Source organism: Tenrec ecaudatus, chromosome 11 (assembly GCF_050624435.1).
Source record: "Tenrec ecaudatus isolate mTenEca1 chromosome 11, mTenEca1.hap1, whole genome shotgun sequence".
In the NCBI taxonomy this organism is placed as follows: Eukaryota; Metazoa; Chordata; class Mammalia; order Afrosoricida; family Tenrecidae; genus Tenrec; species Tenrec ecaudatus.
This window is the reverse complement of record NC_134540.1, coordinates 74,372,928-74,389,376: the sequence shown is the minus strand read 5'-3', so window position 1 is coordinate 74,389,376 and position 16,449 is coordinate 74,372,928. Positions and strand designations below refer to the sequence as shown.

Genomic DNA, 16,449 nt, shown 5'->3' with positions numbered 1-16,449 from the left:
CTGCAATCATTTTGATCTCAGAGACCCCCTGGGCCTTAGCCCAGTGGCTCCAGAACATTTTTTTGGTCTCCATACTCCTTTACACTCTTAAAAATTAATGACAAATACAAAGAGCTAGCTTTTATTTCTGTGGGCTGCCACTGACTAATTTTAAATGTACAAGCATACATTCCACTCAGCTATGGGAGTGATGTAGTAATCATATGTCAAGTAAAGCCTAGACAAGTCCACTGTATAATCATCAGAAAATGGGCGAGAAAAGGGCAAGTGATGTGTTTGCTAGTAGTATTATGGAGATCATTTTGAATTCACAGGTTGGAGCAGTACTCAGAGCACCCTTGGAGAATTGTTGTCTTGAATCAGTTCAGGGACGCATTGCATTATCTCAGGTCTTAAACCAAAGTACCTGCTGGTGGGTAGCCCATATCCAGTCCTCTTTACACTCAGCCAGAGGCCCGCAGCATTCCAAACAACAGCATCTATTTGTCTATCTCTCCATCCAAAGACATAAACTCCTCTTACACGCAACCCAAAGACACTGGCATCCTCACAGGAGTGGAACGCACACCCTTCCCTTCAGGCACATGCAGGCCCTGGGATAGTCAAGGCACACAGTTGTGAAAGGCAAAATAACCAGGCAGGGGTGTTCTTGTGGCCGCGCGAAGACCTCCCTGCCTCTAGCCCCTACTTCCCAGGCCAGTGTCTGGTTGCCTCCCAGACCCAGTCATCTTGGTTTCCTCTTCAGCCAAATCCCACCTGTGACACCGTTACCTGCTCAGACTGACATCCACGCGTCCTTCTTTCGTTCTGTTGTGCCTGCCTGGAGGCGTTCCCCTACCAGCCAGCACCCCATGCACACACTCTCAGCCTGTTGGGGGGCTCACAGGCACAAGGTCACAGTAACCAAGAGGACACAATGTGACAACTCCCACCACCCACATTGTCATCCCTTGCTACAAAGCTAGAATCTCTCCCCACCCTAAGACCAAGCCAGTTGTCATCAAGTGGATCCAGAGTCACGATGACCTGTGTGTGCAGAGTGGAACTGCTCATAGTGATTTCAATGGCTGTGATCTTTGGGAAAGCAGATGACTACTCCTTGCTTCTGAAGTCCAGAGCCCTGGTGGCGTAGTGAGTTATGACTTGCGCTGCTAACCAGCAGGTCAAAACGACCAGCCGCTCCTCGGGAGAAAGATGAAGCTTTCTACTCCCATAAAGAGTTGCAATCTCAGAAACCCACAGGGGCAGTTCCACCCTGTCCTCTAAAATTTGGGAAGGATTCAATGGCAGTGAGCTTGGTTGGACATTTTTCTTCTGAAGTGCCTCCTGGATAGATTCAAACTGCCAACCTTTGGGGCAGTCACCAAGTGCTGAGCCATCTGCTCCGTCCAGGGACAACAGAGCTCCAAGCCACTTTGTGTACATAGTAAGACACTACTCTCAAAACATGAAGTTTTGCATGAAAATGATTAACGAGGCACATTAATCTCTCTGTGTGATCATTCGGTTTCGCAATTTTGGTCTCTCGTGTGCAGAGGTACTACATGAGGGCCCATTCAGCCACCCAACCTTCAAGTCGTTCCAGCTCACAGCGACCTACCAGGGAGAGGAGAACTGTTCTGGGACTGTAATTCTTGATGGCTTCCTCGTTCTCCCTCAGAGAGGCTGGTGGGTTTGAATGGCTGACCTTGTGTTTAGCAGTCCAAGGCCTAACCCACTTTGCTAACCTAAGCCCCATTCCCTCTGTCTATGGAAAGCATATTTAATGATAAGAGTCACAAGAATGCCATTCAGCCATTGAGGCTTGTACCATAATTGAAATGAGGTTCAGACATCTGCAAACAGACATGCATCTAATGATTTCCAGATGAACTCTGTGCAATGCTTTACAACATGAAAAACATGGAGTGAGTCATGGCAGGATGCACTACCCTTGGGCTTCCGAGGAGAGGGCCACTGCAAGAACCCATGGCCATGGGCAGGGAGCTTGCCAAGAGAGGCCCGTTACCAAGAGCCCCCAGACGGTGCATGTTCAAGGAGATCTTGGCTTCTGTCTGCTCTCCTGAAGGTCGAGAATCCTGTTTGGGTAACTGGAGTTTCTGAGTCATGAAATAAACAACTAAAACTGACTAACAGCTCTTCTTATCAACCACATCTTCTCTGATTTATATCTGCTTAAACATTTTCTGAACTCCTGAAGCCTCAATGACCTACACCCACTTCTTCCTCATCCCTCCCATTTCCTTATGCCAGCTCCTGATGCTGGAGCCCTATCTGAGCCATTCTCTGAACCGCACCCCTGGTTGAAGAGAGGCATCCATATGGTAGGCCTGTCCTGTTAGTCCTGCCGTGGGAGCACCACTCGGGGTCCTGCATGTGCGTTGTCTCTCGCATCCTCACCTAATGTGTGTTTGAGTCAGCAGTTGTTAGTTTTGGGTATCCATTTGGCTAGACCACCGGATTAAATCCAAGCACCAATTGAGGCATTGTGGTGAAAGTACGCTGCAGAGGGGTTAGCAGTCAGCGGACCCTGAAGGAGCTTGCCCTCAGGAGTACGGGTGGAGCTCATCTGGTCGGCTAAAGACCTTAAGAGCAAAAATAAAAGAGGTTTCCTGAGGAGAAGGACTTTTGCCTCAAGTTTGCAACATCACTAACTCCTGCCTGGGTTTCGAGCCCTATGGCCTGCCTTACAGATTGGTGTGAGCCAATTGCTTAAAAACAAACAAACAAACAAAAAAACTCACATCCAAAGAACCAAACGCAAGTCAATTCTGACGCATAGATACAGATTCTATACATGTAGGTACACACACATCTCTGCCACTGTTCCTGAATGAGACTGCTATTTTACCTCATGGTGTGGAGGACCCAGACACGTCACACACAGACAAGTAAGATCCCGGAGAAGAATGTCAGTCCTAGACGGTCAGGGTCTAAAGCAGTGGTTCTCGACCTTCCTGTTGCCGCGACCCTTTCATACAGTTCTTCACATTGTGGTGACCCCCCAACCATAAAACTATTTTCATTGCTACGTCATCACTGTGATTTTGCTATGTTATGAATTGGGCGACCCTGTGAAAGGGTCATTCGACCCCCAAAGGGATCGTGACCCACAGGCTGAGAACCGCTGGGCTAAAGAAATGCGTTGAAGGAGAGACAATGACTCTCCTTAACTGCACGAATAATCAGAAAGTATCGCTACTGGGTTCTAGTTCCTAAACGCACAGGGTCTAGTTCCCCCATGGAATGTGCTTAAACACGTCTCTAGGATGGGTGGATGCTGACGACAAATCCTCCCAGGAGGATACTGGTCTCAGTCTCCCAAGAATGCCCAAACAGTGACTTCTGAGGAGAGTTGCTGGGCCACTTAATGGTAGAGAGGTCAGCCCAGAAAGTCATGGGGAATTTTTTGGGTGGAGAGAGTAGATATTCAAAGAGGTGATATCTGATAGATTTCCTCCAGGGTCGCAGCATAATCACAGGGGTTTATTAGGAAGAAATTTTAAGAAAACTGTAAACAAGTATTGGGGAGAAAAAGGCAGACACGTTGCACGGAGGAACTGTTTTCCATCAAGAAAATGCTTTCCTCGTTCAAGGATGGTCCCGCCAATGAAACAAGACTTCCCTTGGGAAACCTTTCCCCATCAACCTACAACCATGATCTCTTCACTTCAGGCTTTCTTTGGTTCCTAAAATTAAAGAACACACATTGAGTTCCCACAAACAACAAGGACAACAAAAAACCAAATTCACTGCCATTCAAGTTGACTCTGACTCCCAGCAACCATTTAAGACGGAATAGAACTGCCCCTGTGGGGTTTCTGAGGCGGGACATCTTTACATGAGCCCAAAGCCTCAGTTTCTCCTTTGCAAGGCTGATAGGTTTGAACTGCTGACCCTGCTGTTAGCTGCCTGCTGTGTAGCCCATGACTCTCTCAAAGCTTCTTAAACCAAAACACCAAACTCGCCACCACTGAATTGATTTCAATTGTTAGGTGCCGTTGAGTCCGTTTTGATGCATAGCAACACCACATACAAGAGACCACGACACCACCCAGTCCTGTACCATCCTCACAATGGTTCTTATATTTGAACCCATTGAGACCACTGTGTCAACCCATCTTGCCTGCGGTCTTCTTTTTTTGCTGTCTTTCTACTTTACCAAGCATGATGTCCTTTTCATCGAACTGGTTTCTCCTGATAACACATCCAAAGCATGTGAGATGAAATGTCGCTATCCTTGCTTCTAAGGAAAATTCTGTCCTGATCCACAAAGCTGAATGCTTCTGCATGGTCATTCCAACTCATTATGACTCTATAGGGCAGAGCAGACCTGCTCCTGTGGGCTTCTCAGACTGTAAATCTTTACAGGGCTAGAAAGCGTCATTTTTCTCCTTTGGAATGGCTGGTGAGTTTGAACTGCTGACCTTGCATTTGGCACTAAACCAGAGAGGTCCTTAGAGGGTACCAAACTGTCATTTTCACTTGGTATAAATGGAAGAGTTAGAGAAATGGAAACATCGCTTTCAGAAGTGTACAGACTTAGACGGAGGAAAAAGTCAGGAACAGCAGCTTCACATTTTTGATAATTTTGTTTAATAAAGGTGTCTATGATTTTGTAGCAATATTTCTCTACTTACCGTCTGTTTCTAAACAGAAGGATTTTGAGCAGCTACTTTTTGGTGTGAACACAGAATGCCAGAGGAAAGAAACCAGGCAGAGGAAAGGAAACGTAAAGGCAGAGGAGATTTGGTTTGAGTTTAAGTTAGTGCTGGTGGGCTTGCGCCGTGGGGAATGAAGTTGAGTTCTTACCCCGGGCCCTGGTAACCACCTATTCCAGAGGGGTTAGATGTGCACAAGGTGTGTCAATAAGTGTCCCGACAGGAAACATGGTACTGTGAGGATAATTTCCAACTCACTGCCGTCGAGGCAATGCTGACTCACAGCGAGCCTACAGACAGGTAGAACCGCCCCATTGGGCTTCTGAGAGGGTAACTCTATGGGAGTAGAAAACCTCATCTTTCTCCCTTGGAGCCACTGGTGGTTTCAACCTGCTGACCTTGTGGTTAGCAGGCAACTCGTAAGCAATATGCCACAAAGGCTCCTAGGATAAGTTGGGGAGTGCTTATTTTCAAAAGGGGGTGCTTGCAAAGATGGGGGTGATGAGTAGGGGGATGACGCAAGTTGCTGGGGGCAGGGCGGTTATGCATCGGCGGGTCACCACAGGCCAGCAGCTGGAAACAAACCACCAGCCCTTTCTCAGGAGTGACAGTGTTGGAAACCCGTAGGGGCAGTGCCACCCGGCCCTAGAAGGTCGCTGTGAGTAAGAATCGACCTCATGGCAAGGAGTTTGGGTTTTGGTCACCTGAAAACTACACTGAGAAATTTATCTGTAAATAAATTTATTATGCTACCTAAGACCGCAACACCCCATTGTCACCTTTGTGCCATCGCCACACAATTGGGACTCCTGTAGTTTGGAGCACAGGGGTCTCCGTGAGAGCCGGCTGGGACCTATTCTTTCTTTCTCTCACTCTCCAGGACATCTTTGCATTTTCCTCCTCCAGCAGGTTTCCACCTTACTAGTTTCCGGCTTTCACAGTTTTAGTGCAAGTTGTGATATCAATATGGTGTGCACCTTCCACTTTTGTTCTTTGAGCTTGTCTTGGCTGTGCTAGTTCCTCACATTTCCGTATCAATCTGGGGGATTCGCTGACCAGTTTCTATTTTCTATAAAAACACCAGCGAGATTCGGGTTGGCATGGAGGAACCCATAGAGCATGGCGTCTTCACACGACAGAGGCCCTGACTCCGTGTATCTGACACCTCTCCCTCTCACCTGGCCTTTTACCCGGCAGGTAAGCTCTGTGAAGAGGCTCTGCTCAACATTAAGCATGATGCCAATGTGTGACGGACGTTGAACGATCCGGCAAATCGACACTGCCCAGGTGACAGGGAGCCCTCGGGGACCTAAGTCTCTGCTCTCCTGGCACTTACAGGAGGGTGATGAGGAAGTGGGGGTGGGGGGAACAAGCAACAGATAAACAAGTAAATAGCATGCCACCGGGTTGTTGGGCAGTGGTGCTGAGGTGTGTTGGGGAGCCGTGACCTTAGTCTGTGTTAGGGGATGGAGCAGGCCTCACCCATGTGGTCTGTGACCTGCAGGAAGTAAAGGAGGGAATGGGAGGAAACCTCAGGGGGAAGCAGCTCCAGAGTAAGAAGCTCAAGACAGAGAGGAGAGGCCAGAGTTAGGGAGATGGATGGGAGAGGATGTCAACGAGCCCAGGAGATGCACATCAAACACACCACAAGGGCATGGGCGCTTCCACCCAGTGACACAGGAAGGCACGGGAGGGCTTTGAATGAGAAAGTGGAGCTGATTTACATCCCAACCAGGTCACCGGTTGAGAATGGATTACCTCCGGGGTATAGGTGGAAGCAGAGACCTTGGTTAGGAGATTCCAGGTGGGAACCCAGAGAGGGCGAGGAGAAGATGGAGAACTGGAATTTTCACCTTGCAGGACAGCTGTGGCCTTAAACTAACTAACATATGTGAAGGGACCAGTGTAAACCAAGTTCTCTATTGTGATGGCAGGGATTAGGCAGACCCATCTTTACCCATTTCATGAAGTCTAGCCCTGCTCCTTCGCTACATTCAAGCAATGTACAAAGAATGAAGGACAATGAGGAGGTGGGGAGGGAAGGGATGTAACGGGGCCAATTCCCTGCTGCGTTCTCAGGCGACTGCCCAGCACTCACGCCCACAAATCTCTCAATGGTCATGGTTAAGCCAGAGCCCCTGGGGTTACACAAAGTGCTTCTGAAAGTACAGTGGCATTCTGATGCCTGAGAATTAAAATAAAAATGGCAGTGTGTGCAGCTGCTATTGACTTATGGGGAAATTCTTCTTCTGGTTTGGGAACGTAGGGAGTCGTGTGCTTTGTTTTGTTGTTGAGGTTCTGGAAACACACAATTCCATTTCATCTGCACCCACACTCTGTGGGTGGAATGAACTGGCTATATTGCTCTCCTTCTGTCCTGAACCAGCAAGCACCACTCAGAAAAGGTGAGTGACTTGCCCAAGGTCATGGGATCCAGTGGCAATGCTGACCCTGGGTCAGTGTCCGATAGGGCGACCAAAACCAGGGCAGTTCTTCCCTGACCACTGCTGGATGAGCATGGGCGGGCTTCTGATTCCAGTCACTGGGTGCAATTTCAAAGCCAGTTTACTCTAGGACCATGCACAAGCCCCGTAAAGGTCTCTATCTCCCTCAATTCTTGAATGAAGTCAGCACCCATGAGGGAGAGACGGTGTGAAGCTATGCTAGGTCTTTACCTTTCCAAGGTGTTTGCTTATACTTAGTAAAGATAGATAGAGAGCATACATGCTCAGCCAAGACCACACATGCTGCTGATACCAGGACCTGGGTTTTCCCCAGGCCACCACTCCCGCTACCCCTTCACAGAGGTGTTTTGCCATTGGCCCAGACAGAGCTTTGGAGACTTACTTATCTAGGGCCCATCCTCTTTGGATGCTGGACCCAGGACCTCGGAGACCAGGGTTCCTGTCACTGTAGCTCTGGCTGCTATGACACAGGCTGTGTATGTATGCTCTCTATCTATGGACTAACTGAAGGCCAACCCCAAATCCCGAGATTGACATTGACATTAAGCCTGTTGCCCTCAAGTGACTCCGGCTCACCGAGAGCAGAGAGGGCGGAGTAGAACCGCCAGCGTTACAGAGGCCGGCTGCCTCATCTTTCTCCCACAGGATGACTGGTGGTCTGAGCCACCGACCTTCGGGTTCGCAGCCCAGTGCTTTCACCACTGTGCCATCAGGGTTCCTTGAAGTTTATGACTCGGGTGCAATGTCTACCCTCAACTGCTCAAGGGTAGTCCCTTGGAAAGAGCCAGCGCCTCCTCAATTCATTGGAACTCTGGCTCTGGGGAAACGGGAACTGGTAAAAGGCGCCATGGCCCCATCTGTTCCAGGTCCCTCAACGTGAGAGAGCAAGGCATCATCCAGGGACAGGCATCCTCCCGAGGACTGGCAGCTCATGCCCGTGTCCCCAGAGGAAGGCAGCCTAGACAGTGTCTTACAATGGATGTGGGTGTGGCCCAATAAAAATTTATTTTTAACAAAGGGTGGTGTGTTAGTCTGGGTACTTTAGAGAAACAAATCCATAGAAACTCATGTATAAGAGTTTTATATAAAGGTTAAATGTGCATCAAGAAAACAACCCAACCCAGTGCTGCCCAAGCCCACAAGTCCAACATTAACCCATTAACCCATATGTCCAACACCAATCCACAAAGTCCTCCTCCATCTCACAAAATAGACGCAATGATACCCACTGCAGGAGGGAAGCCGAGTCAGTGCATGTGTAAGCAGCGCTGGCAGGGGTCTCCATATGTGTGCTCCAGCACCCAGGGCTGCATCAGGGTAGGTCCATGGGGCTTCTTCTTGGGGATGTCTTGCAGGAAGTGAGCCTTGCCAACTGAAGCAGGGAACTGGCTAAAGCAGCTGCACCCTGGTCCGACCATCAGAGAGCAAGAGACCAGAGAACTAGAAAGGCGAGGCTCACCGGGCCATTTATCCCTCTGCCCTTCAATTAACTCCACATGTGTTTGTCAGCCAGGTTGGCACTATAAACTACCTCAGGTGGGGATGCTGGGTTTGGCCCACAGGTGTGTGTCTGACCCTCCTTGTTAAAGAACCACCAGCATCGCTGCCCGTCAGTGCCTTTCAATACAGAAAAGTGTGATCAATCTTTGAACATGTCTTTGACCGGGCTCAGTGGGTCACTGTCATTGTGTGTCACCGTCAGTTGCCCCCGTGCATCTGTCGTCTTGCAAGGCCAATGCATTTACAAAGTGAAATTACAGTGTTTCCGAAGTGGCTGAGAAATGATATGAATTACAGGTCCCAAGTTAGCTGGAAAACCATACGACTCCTGGCTCAACATGCCCATCAAACTTGGGGAATGTATCTTATTAAAAGGAAAAGAGAAAGAAGGGGAGGATGATGGAAAATAAACAAGTGGGGATCAAAAGAGGCCAAGCCAAGTACCTGCACATGGGGGTCTACTGTAGCTTGTTTATTGTCAACAGCACCTGCCTTGGGTCCTCTCCGCCGGCCTCTGGCAAGGGGACATCAAGTAGTTTGGGAGTGTAGCCAGTCTGGCACGTGCAGGAGACGATAATGACTTTCCCTCATTGTATCGGAGACAAAGAAAAGCAAGAACACTGATAAACAGTCGTAGATGAACTGTGAGGCGTTCTGTTGCTTACTGTCATTTTGGTGTGTGTGTGTGGGGGGGAGCACTGGGAACTAAATCCCCTCCGCACTTTGATGCTTCCACTCCAGGGACTATATCTTCTTGGTTGCAGTCATTCACCCCTTTTCACTCGCTGGTGGTGTTGGGGTGCCGGGTACTTTTCCCAAAGGAAACAATGAACCAGTTTTCCTAAAGGAAATGGACAAGGAACAGTGTCTCTTGTGCAATTCCACCAAGAAGTTCTTCTGGAGCCCTGGTGTAGTTCTTCCATCAGGGAGGCAGAGGGGAGCAGCCCCAACCCTAACACTAGCTCCCCCAGTGCTTCTCCGACTCAGCCAGGCCGACCCTGTCTGGGTTTGCTCCCCCGCAGAGCCTGGTTCCCAGAAGAAGCCTGAACAAGAGTCCCCCCGCCGCCCCCCACCACTGAGCTTCCGCAGCAGCAAGCGGACTCCAGCACAGACTTCTAAAAGGTCAAAGCTGAGGCTTTCATCTGCCTGTTCACAATCACGCCTCCTCCCCCACACTTTCCTTTCTCGAGGGTCTGATGAGTCACTATTCAGGGAAACGGTGACATAGGCCATCCAGGAATGGATGGAGAAAGTTAGAAACTGTGTTCTTAAATAAATTCACAATGACATAGTTTGGTCAGGGAAGGATTCCCAAAAGAGATGTACGTGCTCGCGGCCTCTGGATGGAAGGGCAGCCCTAACATCGCATGTTACCCTTGCAGCCTTTGAAACGAAAACGTTCCAATTACTTCAGAGTCCTTGGAGGGGATCCCTTTGCAGAGGCTCCCGGGGCGCGTGGCATAAACTTGAGTCAACCCAAGCCGCCCGTGGTTGACAGTGTGTGGTCAGGGCGTGGACAAAGGATGCCCATAAACATGAGCTCCATGGAGGGCAGGAAGGAGGCAGTGAGTCATGGTCGGAGCTGAACTGGTGACAGAGGGGCGGCATAGGGAAGGGGAGAAGAGCAGGGGGGTGGGGCACAAAGCATGACACAGGAGCTAACAAAAAGCTGGAGGTTGGAGTCCAGGTGACTGCCTGGGACTCAGGTGACTGTGTGTCTCGGAAGAAAGGCCTGGTGATCTACTTCCAAAAAAACCCATTAATGACAGTCCTGTGGAGCCTTCTCAAGTGCATGCCAACACCATCGAGCAGAACCAACTTGAAGGCAACTGGCTTTGGGTTCCTAAAGAGAAATGTGACATGGCGGTCCCTGGCAGGCAGAGGCTGCCCTGCAGAGCTGCAGGGGCATTTACTGGCTGCAAAAGCCAGAGGACCATGGGACGCGGGTCCTTGTGTAGTCGCTGGGAGGGCCTGGGAGGCCTTAGAACCCCGTGTTTCCATAGCTCAGCAAAGTGGGTCTTTGCAAACAAGATGGGGGAGAGCTGGATGTTCCCACGTACCAATGTGCGCAGCACACCTTCACATGAAGGTGACCAACTCAGAACTAGGAAGCTTTGCTGGGACTTGTGGACCAGCCTCCACACGGGCCATCACCTGTTTCTAGAGATTTCTGGGAAGCACACTGCCTGCCCAAGCCTTTTCCACCCAGGTGTTGACAAATCACCCCCTGGGTCTGCCTTGTCCCTTGCCCTCTCTATCTTGACCCAGCTTGAGGGTAGACTGAGTCCCCTCCCCGTAGGGAAGTGTGGCACCTGTGTCTGTGGATTGCCCAGGCCCCCGACCTGCCAAGAGGCAGCATTCATTCATTCAGCCTTCACACTATCAGCTTATGTACCAACGGTCTCCTAGTGTCTGCTGTGGGTCAAGCCCTCCGATTGGCTCTGAGGACATCACGTCCTTTTCCCAAGGAGATTAGAGTTAGGCAAGAAACCAAAGCAATCCATCCCAGACTCCACAACACAGTGGGAGCAGGGCAAATGTGAGAGGGTAAATGCCAGAATGCTTCCAACCAGGTGGGCAGCTAGCTGACACTAGAGCTGGTTGTTGGTGCCTTGTGGTCAAGAGCACAGTTGCTGGCGGCAGGCTGGTCGACACGGGTGACTTGCTGGGGTCTGTTATGGAATGAGGGTCCCCATGAAATATGTGTCAACTTGGCTGGGCCATGGGTCTCAGAATTGCATGATGGTTCTCTCCATTTTGTGATCTGATGTAATGATCTTACATGTTTGCAAATTCTCATGTGCTGTTGGGTAAATGTTGGATTACTAACTGCAAAGTTGGTGGTTCAAACCCATCAGCTGCTCCTCGGGAAGAAAATGGGGCTGCCTCCTTCCAGGATTTACAGTCTCAGAGAACCTATATAGGGAAGCTGAGTCAGAATTGACTAGAGGGAAGTGAGATTTTATGAAGTTAAAGAAACAGGATTAAAGGCAATTATGTCATTGAGCCAGGATCCAATCTACAGGGTTGGGTAGAGTCTCGAGTCAGTCTCTCAAAAGATATAAAATACACTAGAGGACAGAGAGCAGAGAGATTTACCACCACTAAGAAGAAAGAGCTGAGAGCAGAGTGTGTCCTTTGGGTCTTGGGTCCCTGCACTGGATACATCCTAGACCCAGGGGAAGACTGATCCCAAGACACACAGAGATCTCCAAGGGAGCCAGGCCCACACCTGCCGAGAGGAGACAAAGACCTTATTCCAGAGCAGACAAGGGAAAGCCTCCCTCTAGAGCTAGTGCCCTGAATTTGAACTTCTAGCCTCTGAAACACAACAGCTCTAGATGCCTAGGACACCCCACACACTTCACTGCCCTCAAGTGTGCAAAGCAGGCACGCAACACCTGTGGCCTCACAACACCTGACACGTAGAGCTGGGACTGTTAATAAGCTGGATTGTGAGTTAACACCCAGAACAGCGCCTGCTTCACTTTGGAGAGGAAGAGCAGGAGCCGCGGGAGCTGCAGCAGGGATTGTGGTTCCCTCCTGGTGGCGTACTGAAGGGCTAACCACACGGTCCGTGGTCCCAGGGAGAACGCTGAGGCTGTCCACTCCAGGAGAGATGTCATGCTCCAGAAACCCATTCCACCTTGTCCTATAGGGTCACCAGGAGTGGGAATTAACCCGATGGCAATAAGTTTTGATTTTGGGGGGTGGGGGGAGTGGGGAAAGAGGCATCCAGGCAGAAAGAATAGCTTGAGCCCTGGGAGGTGAGGAAACGCCTGCCCTGACCCCCTGGAAGAAGGCCAATTACTGCAGGCAAATGTTTCAGACGGTATTTCTGGGCTGATGCTCCGGGTGTGCTACAGTTCCCCAGGGTTTTCGTTGGCCTGCCCCTTCCTCCAAATCCTCTTCAGTTCTGGGGTCGATGGTCAGCCCTGCAGAAAGAACACTGCATGGAGAAGTTGTCAAAGGAGATCCTCGGATGTGCACAGCAGATCACCACACAGGAGATGGCTTGTAGCAACAGAAGCCCCTCCTCCCACCGTCTGGAGGCTTCAAGTCTGTGCTTAGGGTGCCACCGGGCCAGGCTCCCTGCGAAGCTTCCGAGAGGAGGGTTCCCTGGCCTCGCAGCATCAGGCAGCCCCAGACATTCCTTGGCTCATGGCAGCATCATGACCGCGCTGCCCGGTCCTCTTCCTGCTTCTTTCTTCTCACGAGACCACTAGTCATCTTGCATGAGGATCTGCTCTCCTCCGGTCTGCCCGCCGAGTAACTGGACTAACTACAACTGGAAAGACTGTTTCCGAATGAGGCCACATTCAGAGGTTCTAACGATTAGGACTTGAACATGTCTTGTTGGGGGGGGGGGTGACTCAATTCAATGCATGAACAATCCCTGGCCTATTCCTTTGGTCCCCTACAATGGAGCCACCTCTTCTGGCCCCCACCCCACCGCAGTCAAGCATGATGAGGAACTCGGCTGGGCCCCAGGAAACCAGTAAGAACACCCCGTGTTCCAAGCCAAGTGAGTCAGGCTGAGACTTAGTGGGAGCGACACACCCCGTGCAGCATTGGACAGAGCAGCAGAGGATCGATCCTGCCTCCTTCCTGCCCAGCTCCCTCCACATGAACCAAGACCACCTACCATATCCTACTTGGAGGAAGGTGAGCAGATGAGGGTGATACCAGCTGGTCCAGTTGATAGGCCATGACCACCCCCATCAGAACACCACCTACCTGGGACCTAAACCTCACTGGAGGTTTCAATGGGGAAAGGGCACACATCCCATCTTTCAAAAAGCAAAGCAATTTTTGAAAAAGGTATTGAGATATATATCTGCTGGCTCACCAAATTATCATTTAAAAAAGTCAATATAAATTGCCTGGAAAAAATGAGTTGGTTTGGTCCAAGGCAAGCCCAGCTGGTCCAGTGGTTTCAGGAATGGGCATGGGGATCTGCTGGCATCTGCTTACTTTTGGTGTCTTTCTCCCGTGGCCTTGCCACAGATACAGCTGGTCCTGCCTCCACAGGGCAAGGCCATTTCTGCAACATGGTCCCTCCGCCCCAGCAACCTGTTCAACTTCAGATGGCCAGAGGCTGCTGTAAAATGCGTGCATGGATCAAATGCACAGGAGAAAAATGAAGAAGACCCATTGGTGGTAGGAGAAAGGCTGGGCTGGAGACTCTGGGGGCCATCGTGGTGGGTGAAAGCGGATTGGGAGGATTCGTTTCATAGCACTTCACAGGGAGCAGGGACACGGGTCTGTCTGATACATAAAAGTCATCCAATAAATGCCCAACGGAAAGTAACTGAAGGTTCGCCTCTAAGGCGAGGCCTTTGTGCATGGCCTTGGTGAGAGACTCATTAAGTGAAGGAGTGAAGTAACATAAGGCCTGACAGCCTCAGCATCTCTCCATGCGTCTGGAACACCGAGACTCCAAGATACTTGCAAGCAATGAATAATGCTTATTAGGTGTCCCTTCCCCCTCTCCCAAAAAGTGGAGGGGTGTGGAGAAGAATGAGAGAGAGAGAGAGAGAGAGAGAGAGAGAGAGAGAGAGAAATATTGTACAGAACTTTATAGAAAGTTCAACATACCAGGCCACACGAGAGCACAAAGGTCAGCTCACGTCAGAGACTTAAGATGCCCCCCTCTCCCCTCCATGGGAAGACCCCATGGAAAAATCACATTTCTAAAAGCCCCACTAGCTTTGGGATACAGAGAGAATTTTAATATAGAAACACAGCCTCCTATCTCTTACCAGAATGTCTCCCACCCCAAATGTAATCCACTCCTAGAATCAAAGTTCGTCCCGTAGCAATCTGAACTAGAATGACCTGGACTTACCCAGTTCTCTCAACTCCCTGATGGTTACCACTGAGGGGTGGACCCCAAGGCCTATGGGAATGACAGGGTCTCAGGCAGCAGGGCTTACAGGCTTTGGAAACTGATACTGCCAAATTCCACCCTAACGCCACCTCCTTATCTCTACTTGCCTCCTTTCTTCTCATCAGGAAACATTTGGTACACCGATGTGTGCCAGCCTGTCTCACAGCAGCCCTGTACACCAAAGAAGAAGCACTCTCTGGTCCTGAGCTGTCCATGATTGGTTGTGGATCAGACTGTTGTGATCCGTGATCTGCAGCCTTTTCACGAACTGACTTGCCAGTGGATCACCTGACTTTTCTTCCGCGTGCGCCTGTTTCTGAGCCGTCCCCATGATCGGCTAAGGATGGTGCTGGAGTAATCCATAGGGTTTTCATGGACTGATATGGGGCCTGTTTTTGCCCTTCCTTCCCAGGCCATCTTAGTCTAGAATCTCGACTGAAGGCTCTTCAGTGTCACCACAATGCAAATGGGCAGCCAACGCAAGCCTCTGCTGACAGATGAGCTGAGACTTGAATCCCGATCTCTCTCACGAAAGGTGACATTTCTACCACTGAACTGCCGATGGTCCCAGCACGCACCAAGTGTTAAAGAAAGGCCCGGGAAATGAGAAAACAACATGGTAGACACAAGAACAGCTGTCACCCTGGACACCAGGACACACGTAAGCATCTGCAGGAGAGAGGAGGGTCAAAGCCCACCTCGGAGAGCAGATGTGCCAGGTGTGAAAACCATGGGTTTTCAAGCAAGTAGAAGGTGTGCGCAGTTCTGGAGAGGTCTCATTCGTACACTTCCTACAGGCGCGCTCGGTTTGTCCCAGCAGAGCAAGAAACCTCCAGTCTGGGCTGCACACCTTCAGACACGCCAACTTTACATGAAAGCTGGTGCAGGAGCTCCCTCTGCTTCCTCGTGTCCTCCACTCTAGCCCTGGGAATGCTGTGGAAACTGCAGGAGAAATTGGGGGTCGGGGGGATTCTTTTTAAACAAAGACTGGGTTCTCTCCTCTTAATAATGTCTAATGAAGTGACCTCAATAAATGCACAATTCACCCACTGGCCTAGCTCGGAGCACTCTGGGAGGTGGCTTCAGGTCACCGGGGAGAGAGTCCCAGCTGGACCCGGCAGTCAGAGGGAGTTTGTCCACGCCTCGGACAGCCCTTCCTGAGGCATTCTGCTAGTCACCAAAGGAGCTGGTGGAATAAATACGACAAACAAAACTATAGCATGTCATTTCCATACGGTTCCACTTTTTAAAACATAACCATCGGATCCTAATATTTCCCCCCCTGAGGCCTGGTGGCATAGCAATTACATGTTGGGCTGCTAACAACCAAGTCAGCAGTTCAAAACCACCATCCACTCCTCCTCGGGAGAAAGAGGAGGCTTTCTACTCCCATACAGAGTGATCTTCTCGGAAACCCACGGGGGCAGGTCTACCCTGTCCTAGAAGGTTGCTATGAGTCAGAATCAACTCCATGGTAGGGGAAGGTGGGGGGGAGGTGTGTGTGTGTGTGTCTTTTTATGCAGCAGAAGAACTATAATTTTAACACAGGATCGAAGCAGGAATACTTGTGCTGTGGGCGGGAGAGGGGAGAGCCGCCCCATACATAACTTTGCTGGTTGTTGGCAGCCCTTGGGGCCCTTGGTGTGCAGAGATGAACACACAACACCAAAGGGCTTTCCAGGGTGCTGCCTTTCAGAATCAACGCCTCCAGGCCTGTCTTCTGAGGTGCCTCCTAGGGTCCCAGACACCAAGCTTTCAGTCAGTAGTCAAGTGCTCCCTTCATTGATTGTGTCACCCAGGGACCCCGTACCCTGTTAAAATGGCTCAGAGGAGGACCCCCAATTCCCAATGCATGTATTCGGGGCCCTGGACTGTCCCCCTAGGCCCCCCACCCCCGGCCCGTTCCCCCTTCACACTGCTCATTCTGCTTCCA

General features: G+C 50.4%; 1 protein-coding gene across 6 annotated transcripts in view; it reads right to left on the bottom strand.

Annotated features, from left to right (window-relative positions):
- NPAS2 (neuronal PAS domain protein 2) overlaps nt 1-16,449 on the bottom strand; it is a 202,225-nt gene that overhangs the window by 106,315 nt on the left and 79,461 nt on the right. The window lies entirely within an intron of this gene.